The sequence below is a fragment of the Cygnus olor genome, chromosome 5 (assembly GCF_009769625.2).
Source record: "Cygnus olor isolate bCygOlo1 chromosome 5, bCygOlo1.pri.v2, whole genome shotgun sequence".
Taxonomy (NCBI): Eukaryota; Metazoa; Chordata; class Aves; order Anseriformes; family Anatidae; genus Cygnus; species Cygnus olor.
Window position 1 is genome coordinate 5879075 of NC_049173.1, and position 11861 is coordinate 5890935.

General features: G+C 49.5%; 1 protein-coding gene across 2 annotated transcripts in view; it reads right to left on the reverse strand.

Annotated features, from left to right (window-relative positions):
- RTN1 (reticulon 1) overlaps window positions 1–11861 on the reverse strand; it is a 107485-nt gene that overhangs the window by 50857 nt on the left and 44767 nt on the right. The window lies entirely within an intron of this gene.

Sequence of the window (11861 nt, forward strand, 5' to 3'; positions counted from 1 at the left end):
AATCATAATCCTTTTTTTTTTTTTTTCTTCATTGCAGCGGGTTTGCAACCACTGGTGAAACGATAAATGTGTTTCTTTCTGGGGTTCAGGGCAAAGAGTTCAAGGGTGTGTGAGTGTGTCCTTGCACACGCGTGAGCAGGGAGGGCTCGCGTCAGCAGAACGGATCGGTCCTGGCTCTCAAGGCAACTGCAGAGTCAAAAGCTCTAAGACAGCTGAAAGTGCCTAATTACAAGGATTTAATGCAACTCCGTATTTCCACAGGGAATGATTTAAAGCCATCGGTAAAAAATGCCTCTCAGTGGTGAAGTGTGAATACATCAGCTATTAGGCTGGCTATTAAAGACACGGAAACCTGAAATAGCTGAGCATATTTTTGCTGAAGAATGGTGTGTTCAGAGCCCGGTGATTCAGCAATGCCCTCCCCGATTTTAAGTTTATTTAGTTCAATATCCGTGGGAAGGAGAAGCCTTGAATAGCACTGCTGACGGGTGGCAGTATCAGCTCTGAAGTTACCCTTGTTACAAAAGGTTTTTTTTTTTAAAAACTGCACGTCCCTCAAATGTGCCCAAAAACTTGCCTGCCAATTCAGGTAAAGCAAAGCTATTCAGTGCTGAGAGCAGCCACCGTGTTTGCTTGTAACACAAGCCCTCGGGAACTAATTTCACTTCCTGCAGGCAGCGAAGCAGTAATGGTCTGGTTCAACCACTCTGAGCACAGCTGAGATCTCAGTAAGTTGCACGCATTTTCATCAACTGTAAAGAATTCTTTTTTTTTTGGAAAATGATTGTTTTCTTTCCTTGGAATAAGAAATTGAATGCTCCAGAAGTCCTCCCCTACAGCGTTAGATTTAGACTTTAGCAATTGACACATGAAAATAAAATTAAGAAATCACTGGCTCCACGCAGAGTAACTCTTAATTTAAGGAAGGGAGCTGAAGGCCGGCTGGGATCAATGAAAGCTGAGGTGCTCCAGCAAACTGGAAGAAGAAATCAAGAAGTTAGATGAGGTTAACAGACAAGGAAAACAGCTAATTTAAATGACAATGATTTTTTCCCCAAAAAAATAAGAGTACGCTCAGTCTTCTTCAAATTGATCACTTCCAAGAATCATGTTTGATTTCCTGAAGTCACCTGGATGCCAAGCAGTCCCCACGTTGACCTGCCTTTCCTAACCACCGCACACAGCCCCAGGGACCTTCGGTGGCAGGGACAGACCGACGTGGGACATGGCACTTGGCAACCCTGCAATGCAAGGCTCAGTGCTTATTGTGCCAGTGGTTCGGTCAGAATTGTTCATTTCTCAGAAGAGGAGAGGGGGAACTGGTCTTTAATTAGCTGATGCTATTTTTACAGCCTGGAGCTGCACCAGGAAGCCGAAGGATCTTCAGGTGCACTTTGAGGAGTCAAGGTTCCAGCGACCTTTCCCAGATAAAAGCAGAACAGTGTCAGCACGAGGCTTCCAGCAAATTCCCATAGGTCTTTTAAACAGTTGGCTCTGACTTTTGCTGTGGATATTGAGCCTCAGGAGCAGGGGCTCCAGCGGATCACAGCCTCCTTGCACCGAGGTCCCTCCGTCCCCTTTGGGCAGCCCCCAACCTGAGGCAACTTCTAAACTCGAGACAATAACGCACAAAGTCCCATGAAGAAGGGGACCGCTGCTATCAAATTCATCCAAATGATGCCAGGAGGTCTCTCAGGCCAGGTGCCACAGCCGGGTCCCAGCACCTTTCGGTGTCATGCAGAGGCTTCAGACAACTGAGCTGCCAAAACCACACCATATTTTCCAGCACGGTGACTCTGCTCTGCTCCAAGACTCCCAAAGGCAGCACAGAGCTCAGGGATATGCTGTGACTTCCCTTCAGCACTCAGCCTAAAGCCTAGCTCTTAATTGGATACCCAATATTGTCTTAGAGGCTCAAGGAGATGGCTGAGCGCTTCACAGAATCACAGAATCAATTGAAGGGGTTGGAAGGGACCTCGAGAGATCATCGGGTCCAACCCCCCTGCCAAAGCAGGTTCCTTAGAGCAGGCTGCCCAGGTAGGCGTCCAGACGGGCCTTGAATATCTCCAGAGAAGGAGACTCCACAACCTCCCTGGGCAGCCTGTCCCAGTCCTCCGTCACACTCACCGTGAAGAAGTTCTTTCGCATGTTGGTGCGGAACTTCCTGTGCTCCATTTTGTGGCCATTGCCCCTTGTCCTATCCCCACAAACCACTGAAAAGAGGTTGGCCAACTCCCTCTGTCTCCCACACCTCAGGTATTTATACACATTGATAAGATCCCCTCTCAGTCTTTTCTCCAGGCTGAACAGGCACAGGTCTCGCAGCCTTTCTTCATAGGGAAGATGCTCCAGGCCCCGCATCATTTGTGGCCCTCCGCTGGACTCTTTCCAGGAGAGGACTCTTTCCAGGAGAGACTCTTTCCTTTGCCAACCTGTTTGTTGTACCATTGCCCTCTCTCCTCAAAAAAATGACTTCATACCAAGGCTGACTTTGTCCGACACCAGGGACCGTCACAGGCCCTCAGTGCACCCCCAGTCCCTTTGCCAGACCTTGCTACCACCTGAACGCCTGCACCTGGAAAACAAATCCTTGCTCAAGCTCCTCTCTCACATCAGAGACATCTTCCTGCTTTCTTCCAAACACACAACAGAAGTAGCTATTAGGCAGTCCTGCCTCTTCTGTACCAACCTTACAATTTTGGCATCAGCTGCAAGCCACAAGCCTGTGTTTGACCTTTGCTTCTTCTTATTCCTAATGCTTCCTTGCAAAAAAATAAGATAAAGAGGATAAGACCTCCCCTATTATTTTGACCCTCATATATGATAGTTTCTTAAAAAAAAAAAAATCCCATTTACCTCCATTTTTCAAATTTATATTCCTGTGTTCTCCTGTGTAGAATTTTTGTACAGATGTTCAATGTTTCATCACTTTCCCCCATCTTGCAGTACCCAGACAGACTGGTAGTCCCAAGTCTCTCTCCAAATTCAAAGCACACACCATCATCTTAGATCCAGACCCAGCTGCTTCTCCCTCTCTGCTTGGTTTCAAGTCCAACCTCAAGCCTCAGGAAAGCTGTGGAGATTTCCAGATGCCCTTCACTGGTCCTGCTCCCAGCAGGACACCCCAGTGGCAGACATCCCTCATCCCCGTGCCAAATCACACAAAGCTTTGAAGTGAGCTGGGTACCCCTGGGGATATCTGAGTGCACCACTTGGGAGCCACACGCTCGATTTTTACGTGACCCTTCTCTACGAAATTCTAACCCAAGACACGTCAGCGTACAGGCAAACCTCACAAACACTTGAGTGCTTGCAGGCCAGTTCAAACAGAGCATGAAACCCAAATTTCTGAGAGCTCTTCTATCACCGTGCCGTGGATAACTCTTAAATCAGCCTGGATTGGCCTTCATGGATAGCCCGAGCCAGCTGCCAGCCCCGAGCTGTGCTACCTGGAGATGCTGCAGGTGAGGAGCTCAGAGGGCTCCTTGCAGCCCAGCTTCCCCCGAGCACAGGCGGTGCCGGCCGTCCCCAGCTGCCAGGAGATGGTGCTCTTTCTTCTAGCTCAGGGTCTGCAAAGCCAGCGTGCAGGTTGGCAACTTCTCTTCCTCCAAAGCTCTCCTGACGTGGGAAGAACACGGCTCTGCAGCGCACGGCGTTTGCAAACGTGAGTGGCCGCCTTCTGAAAGTCATTTTGGGACTCCTTTGCATCACAGACGCTACGAAAAAACTGGATGTACCAGAAGGATGCATGCTCCTATTCTATTAGTATTTCCCCTGGCTCTCTGCATGGGTCCTGGGAGGGGGTCAGGGCATCAGCCGGGCAAGTGGCTTGTCCTCAGGCCCACATCCCGCAGCAGCCCAGAGGAAGGCACACGGAGAAGCAGCTGGCATCTCCTGCACAGGTAGGAGGGCAAAAGGACAGGATGGAGAGTGGGAACAAAACCCCAAACCAACCAAACAGAAAACCCCACAAGCTTAATTCTATTTACATTCCAGTTACTCCACTGAATTCATTGGCACCACCTCAGATTCATTCAGTCTAAGATGGAAAGCAAGCCCTCAACTCAAAGAAATTGGTTTGGTGATGCTGAACGTCCTCAGCTCCCACGGACACCCACCGAGCTCGCTGGTGGCGCTCAGCGGGTGCCCCAAAGCCTTCCAAAGCCTTGCAAACCCACAGCAGATGATTCAGCAGTTCCCATCCCCACGTGCCCTCCAGGCTTTCTGCTTCAATAAATAGCTTCAGAGAGCTCCCATTCGACCCAGCAGTAAAAACCTTCACTGAAGTCCCTGACGACCCTCCTCAGTACTCTGGGCAGCATGAAAAATGAGAAACACTGAAAAAAAGAACCTTTAGAGTAGCATAAAACCAGTTAAAAAGCTCACATGGTTGCATGTGTTCCTGCTAGCAGTAGAGCTGCACCAGATCTTCACAATAGGCAGACCAGGATACAAATACCATTTTGTAATTTTTAACAAAAAGTCTGCTTCAGGAAGAAAAAAAGACACAGGTTGCTGCAGTAGTACCATGGGGAGTGACATGACTGGTCAGTAGGGTTCAGTGACACTGAGGCACTGCCTAAGACGCTATCAAATGTGCTTTGCTAAGGCTTATTAAAGCCCACTAATAAGAATAATCCATTCTTATTTCACTGGACTCACATTTCCCCTGCAAGATCAAACTCCACCGAGTCCCACAACAACAATCTTCCGAGCACAGAGTGAATTAGCACCTAAATCACGCTTTCCAAAAGGCTTGAAACGAAGCCCAATTCCCTCTAGAGCACTAGCCGCAGAAATATCTGAAAATCTGGATGCGTTTGGCCAAGTCCCATTTCTCTACAAGCTCTCAAATACTGAAATTCCATTTCAGACATGATAGAGGAACTTCAGCTCTTCACTGCTTTTGTCCCCAGGTAGTCAGTGGATCACCAAACCCAGACCAGGTCATCCCTTGATGGCCTTGCGGAGACCCCCGTCCCCTGGCCAGCCCCAGCCCCAGGCACCTTCTGCACCCCCAGCCCCGCTGTGCTGGCTCCCAGTTTCTGACAGATCCAGCTTCCCTCGGCTGCCCTAAGGCAAGCCACAGCAGCACGGCTGCAGATTCAGACTCTGCCTGGAAAACACAGAAATGTCCATACTGGCTGCTTTTCATGCTGCAATAAAACCGGGACAGAATTCGTTGCCCTACAGCTTGAGGCTCTTCTACAGCTAGGGAAAGAGGGCTCGGTGGCAGGGGGGTAAGAGCTGGCACTGGAGAAGGGCTTGTGCTGAAACACGAGTCTTTAAGGCAGAATGTGATACACACCGCTGGGTTTTCACTCAGACCCGACTGCAACATCTCACAGAAATCCCACTATTAAAAATGAAGAAGAGGAAGAAAGGAACATCTTGCACTTGGGCTTGGCTCCCTGTGCTCCAAGGCTGCGGCCAGCCCAGCAGCACAAATCCTGCAGGGAGACAGAGCGACGGCTGCAACAAAGTTCAGCTGTGAAGAAATCACTGAGAGCTCTCGAGAGGAAAATTAACTTTGCAGCAACGCATAACACCTCCAGCGATGTGTCAGGCACGATAATTCGGGGAGAAATCCAGCTGGCAGGCACCGAGGGCTGGGGCAAGGCAGGAGCAACGCCACCAAAGGCAGGAGAGAGAAGCCTGCAAGAAACTCCCTGGGCAGAGAAGCGCGAGGCCCTGGGAGCCAGCAAAGAGCATCAGAAGACAAGACGCTATGAGCCACAAATCAGGATCAAGTCTAATTTTCCATGGAAATCTAGGTCCGAGAGGACACAGCAGCATGAGGCTGATGCAGGCAAAGAGCTGGGGCTCAAGAACCCCCCTCCTATTGTCTTTTCACCCAAAGTTTCCCCATCTCAACGTGACCTATGCCAGGAAGACCAGAGGACCGGTGCATGCCGGCTCCTGGTGGCTTCTGGTATTGGCAGCAATAGATGTGTTAGGAGAAAAGACAGTAGAGCCCCAGCTAGGATCCAGACTCTATAACATCAAGGACTGAAGGTATAACATACGAGCAGCATCAGAAAAGACTCAAAAAGAGACACTGCAGAGGTTCTGCTGAGGCAGGGGAGGCAGCAGGATCTGATCCAAGCACTAACGTGGTTTCCTTCTCCATTAAGTGATTTCCTCCTGTTTCTAGAAGGTGGGGGCACCCCGGGTACGTCTGAAAGTCAATCAGAAAGTTATCAAAAGTGTATTAAAAGTTAAAGCTCTCACAGCAGCGCAGAATATGGGGCAGAGCCACTGCAGTCATAAATCAGCATCAACCTGCTGGCTCCAGCTTATGCTTAAGGAGGATCGGGCCAGATGTGCTATAACTAATGCTATAAATGTCCTCGCCTTCAAGGTCTCTCCTGTATTTACCTGCCACCGTGGCTCTTCTCCTGCAAAAGATGAGTTTATGCCAAGCAGAGACGGGAAGAATCCTCCCCAGACATCTCACTTCCCTGAAGGACATTTTCAGAGACTTATCCCATCCCTTGCTCTACTTCATCGAAGAGCCGATAGGACTACAAACCCGATACAGCTACAAACCCCTCCATTTCCTGACTGCAAATACGTGGCACCTGGAGACCCCACCAATATTTGCCCACCCAGGAGACCAACATCAAGTTTGAAGTCTGTACTTTGAGTGGAGGCATAATGATGATTTTGGGGGAGCACTGGGAAGTTGGTCTGCCCCCTTCCCTGAAAGCTCAGGGGAAGTTCCTGCTCCTTCCTTAGCTTCCTGGCAGCTTCCATCTCTTTTCATTTGTAAAGCCTGAAGTCCTGCGAGGGTGACGTGGACCTCTGTGGTGAGCTGGTGAGCTCAAGATGCTGGCTTTCACCTTCCACGGACAGCTTGGATGTCCCCTCGGCTCCCTGCTCCTGGAGATGCTCACGGGCAGGGAGGAAAGGAGCAGCTCCTCTCCCCTCTGCAGGCTCACCTGGGATAAGAGCAGGGCAGGGACGGGGCAGATGCTTTGCTGTAGGGCAGACAGCTGCCAGTCACTGCTTTTCTGGAAGAGATCAAAAGCAGAAGCAAAGCTGTGCCTCTGCTGCTGGCAGGGAGACACAGCTCCCTGCGATCAGTCGGTGGCTAAATCACAGCCTTCTGCGGATTTAGGGACAGCGGAGGCTGCGCTGCTGAAAGCTTTCGAGGTCGTGGCACAGCAACCTCGATTCAAACCATCCATTTGCTGGGATGGGTGCTGTTAAAGCAGGACGGAGGCAGCAGCTGGACAGCAGAGCCAGGACCAGCCTCTCCACACTGCATTCAGCAGCACAGCCTGGTGTTGGGCTTTGCAAGCAAAAAAATGAGGATAATTACCCAGATTGTGAGGCCTCATGTAGCTTTCGCAGAGTCCCTGCCACATGGGAGTTGTTGGCTGCCAGGTGACTGCGGAAGCTGCAGGGAAAGGCAAGGGCAGAGACCTCTCCTCCTGCTCTCCTCCTTGGCCCCATCTCTGATCCGTGTGCTGAAGCTGCTCCTGTGGTTATTGCACACCTCAATTGCAAGTTTTCTATTAAAAGCCGCAATGAAAACTTTGCTTTTTCAGCCAAAAAGAGCCTCCAAAGCATGTCCCATCCCCCAGGGGAAGGTCCAAGACGCCAAACCTGAAAACGTCCTGCTTTGCTCCCAAGCTGACCTCAGAAGCAGCAGAAAGCACTGAGAGTTTCCTCTTCAGCCTGGGAAGGGTTCAGATCCTAAACTATCAGGAGCTTTTAAGAGAAGTTACACCGGTAACTCCTGAATGCTATGGGTGCAGAGGCACCTACACCCATAGCTTACAACCGGATGTTAAACAGAAAGAGCAAGTATGGCAAGAAGGCTTTGTTTTTAATGCCGTGTTTTCAGAGAGATGGAAATGTAAGGCCAGAAGACTTCACGGTGAGCAAAGCACTACGTCCTCTGGGGAAAGCCCATTTTGAGAGTCTACCAGAGCGAGTGAGCCAAAGGGCATTTGGAAGAGCAGCAAACGATTACTAAGATTAAGCACTAGGTTGTGCTTAAAAAAATCATCTAACAGCCTTCTTGGCTACAAGCTTGGTGTTAGGAAGCAAAGGAAATGTAGTGGCTCGGGGGTAGCCCACTTTCTCTTGTGTTTTCAGCATCCAATCCTCCCTGGTAGGCAACTTTTAAAGTACGTATGGGAAATGGGTTAAATGGGCAAAATGGTAATGAGGGAATTAAGGCATTAGGGAGGCAAGAGGCAGCCCAGGAACAGACAGCAAGAGAAATACGAGCTGATGGAAGCTGTTGCTTCTCTGCAGCATGAAATAGAGAAGGTTCCACACAGGGACAGGGCAAGGAGAAGGGACTCCACTACCTGGCCATAGCTTCTCCTCTGGCACAAATGAACCAAAAGCTGGGTACTTTTGTGGGTTTCTTCACTTAGGAAAAGCACAGAAAGGTGCTGAGAAGCTACAGGAGGAAAAAATGCTGACGGCATAAGAACTGGAGGGCAGGACACCCGGGACCAGCATGGAGGAGGGAATGAAGGAGATAAATTTATATTGTAGGGGGGAAGGGAAGGGGAGAGCAGGATCAGGCTATAAATACTCACAAGGTACCGACTTTGGTGAAGGGAGGAATTAGTCACAGTCTTAGAGGTTGGGAGGAAAAAGCAAGAGCTTGAAGTTAAGATATAAAATTAGGCTACGTGTCAGGGTGTATTTCTTGATGGAAAGGAACGGAGGAGCAGGACAGGGAGCACAGGGTGTGCCCAGGCTCCAGCCCCACACTACACCATGGATGGATGGATGGATGGATCTTAGCAGGGAATGAACTGCTCTGCACTGGGAGCAGGTTGCAGATGTCTGCGTGGCACCACTGTGGCTGGCCCGATTTTGCCTCTTGTACAGCAGCACTTGAGTTGAAAGCTGGGCAAACAAGAGATGCTTCGGTCTGCCAGGAGAGAAAATTAAATGGAAGTAATTCTGCTTAGTACCAAGCTGTAACAGATTTTTTAATGATTTTTTTTTTCAGTCATACAAGAAGACAAACCAATAAAAAAATCATTCTAAGTCAAATCAATTTAATCTGACCTGAGGCTAAATGTCACAGATCTGATTTACAGCAAACCCCCTTTGAACCATGCACCAGGGACCCTCCTGGAAGCACACAAAATGCGGCACACGTGCCATCGACTTCCCTGCCCCTCCTGGGCTGCAGCTCCCTTCAGAGCCAACGGAGAAGCATCTTTCAGCTTCTTCCCTAACTTCTTCCCAAGTCCAACCGCTTAGGGCTAGCACCCGCACGACCAAAGATCGCAGGCAGTCCTAAATCACGCTCAGAGCCATTTTAGCTCCCAGCATTTTGGATTCGAGCCCACGACATTATTCACCACCCCATATAGTTGCTATAGTAACACCATATCGGGTATTATTAGAAATCACCGTCCCCAAATTCCATATATTGAAGGGGTTGTGCAGCAGGAGCCATCTTTGCGTGCACAGCTTTCCCTTTCCCTCCCAACGCCGCTGGTGGATGCGGTGCATTAACCGGGCTCTCTCCTACCCCAGCAAATTCAGCTGCAGCCCTGGGCTGTGCAATCCAAACAGCAGCGTGCACCCCGCTTCTAGTTGGTCTCACTTCCTCAGCACAACTTGTTTACACATTTCCTAGGAGTGAATGAAGAAAATACGCTCCAATTTAAACGCAGACAATGGGTTGTTGGTTTGTTATTTTTTTAGCACAAGCAAACAAGGAAAACCTGCGCCGTTCCACTCTGCTGTTCGCAGGACTTCACAGCACGACCTTGCGGAGATTAAAGGTGCAGTAGACTTTTCTGAACATTTCCCGTTTGGTAACAAGAACTACCAACATTTTTTTTCTGCAGTTTAATGCCAAAACAGTGCACATTCCTTAAGAAATGTGAAATTAAGCTAGTAAGGGGCTGAGGATGGACAGAGAGGACTTGACTGGGGAAGAACCAGGCTGCACCTTGCCCTAGGACAAATATCACTACATTGCTCCACTAAGCTCCTCCTCCAAGAAGCAAGCTGTATTTTGTATTTAACTGCTGGAATTCAGTCAATTAGGCAATGGCTTTCCACAATAAATTAGAGATTTCACTGTAGAAGGGCAGGCCTCAGAGTAACGCACTAACAACGCTGCAGTGGTCACAGTGGGAGGTGCAGGCTGATCCCGGTCCCCTCTCCATCCTCCCAGCTGCCCTCCTGGGGTCACCACTCTTCCCAGCACCAGAGGGAGTCCCACTGCATCAGGGACTGATGGGGTGTGGGAGTCCTGGACACTCACCTTGACAAAACCAAGCTACTTCATTTCAATTTTAGATTCTAGTTTTTCAGTTTACAAACTCTCACTGGCATCCATTCTGCTCCAGATTAGGAAGTTAAAAAAGAAAAACAACAACAACAACAACAAAAAGCATTGTTTATAAGCACCTTTTTATCCAAACACCACCCAGCTCAGGTGCAGCATCTCCTCCTAGCCCCGAAGCCAGCAGACATCCCCACACCACCGTGGGGACACAACATAGAAAGAGCTCCTGAGGGCTGCACAGCTCCCAGCTTAATCTGAAACAGTCCAAAGACAGTAACTGGTATTTTGCTCCTTTAAAAATTGGTAACCAAAAAGAGGAGAGGCTGCGCGGAGAGTATTTCCAACGGGCTATTTATACCACGACTGGCTCAGCTTTCCCTTACCCTGAAGCCATTTAACACTGCTTCGCCTTCGTGTGGATGAGCATTCAGGTCTGTCACTAAGGCACTCACAACATATGGGCAGACTCTTCATTTTTAGCGTTTTCATCCACTTAAATGCATCAGATAAAGGCTCCGGGACTCTAGGCCTGCTTTTGACCAAGACAAGTGTAAATAGGCATTCCGGGGAGATTTCTGTCCGCACGCCCTGGACACAAAGAAACGTGTCCCCAGGCTGCCAACCCAACTCCCAAACCAAAGGCTGGGCTGGCAACACGCACCAGGCTCCCACTTTTGGGGGAAAACAGCCCCCATCTCCCACCCGGACCTCTCTCAGCTCCCACCCAAGCCATTCTTTGCAGAGGACAGCAGAAATAGGTTTTCTGTCCTAACCACGGGTGGTCACCTTGATACAGTGCGCTCCATCCCCAGCCCAGGTCACCCAGTCTCTGAATTTTTTAGCTCGCTCTCAGGTTAACTAGAGGTTTTGGTCATCTCCGTACCGGGCAGCTAAACTGCACCAGAGATCATCGCTGGTACCCGCCTAGGGGCTGCACTGATTTTGGCTTGTGGTGAGAAGGAAGCAGCCAGGAAAGGAAGCAGAAGGGATCAGAGAGAACAGTGCTAAGAACAGGGGAGAGGAACTGGGAGAGAGGGATGAGATGGGGCTGTGTGGGAGCAGGGTGGAAAGGACACTGATGTGGTGAGAGGAATGAGCAGAGCAGCATGAGAATTAAGAGAGCGATGCAGAGAAGGGGAAAAAAAGCAATGGGAACAAAGGATGAGAGAGGTAAAGAGGCAGAGACTGAAGTATGAGATGGGGATGAGAAGTTTTAGACACATACCTGTCTCTAGGCAGTTTGAAGGTTCCTACACCCAAGCTGTATTTCCCTCATTCATGCTTACCCATCACGTGTTGCTGGGACACTATTTTTAACCACGTAGAGAAACACACTAGGAGCCTTTCTCACTTCCATTTTGGAGGTAGGGCCAGGCACTTCCCAGGCACAAGGCAAATCTCTTTTTAGATTAAATACAAGAAAACTATCAGAGCAAGCCCAATGCCTATGAATAAATAACTCTGTTCCTGCGGAGGAGGCTGTGGTGCGGAGCTATTCTCAGATGTGTGCGCAGCCCCTAAAGAAATATAAGAGGATGTTGAGGAAGGAACGAGGAGGTGGTGGCCTCACGCCCTGCAT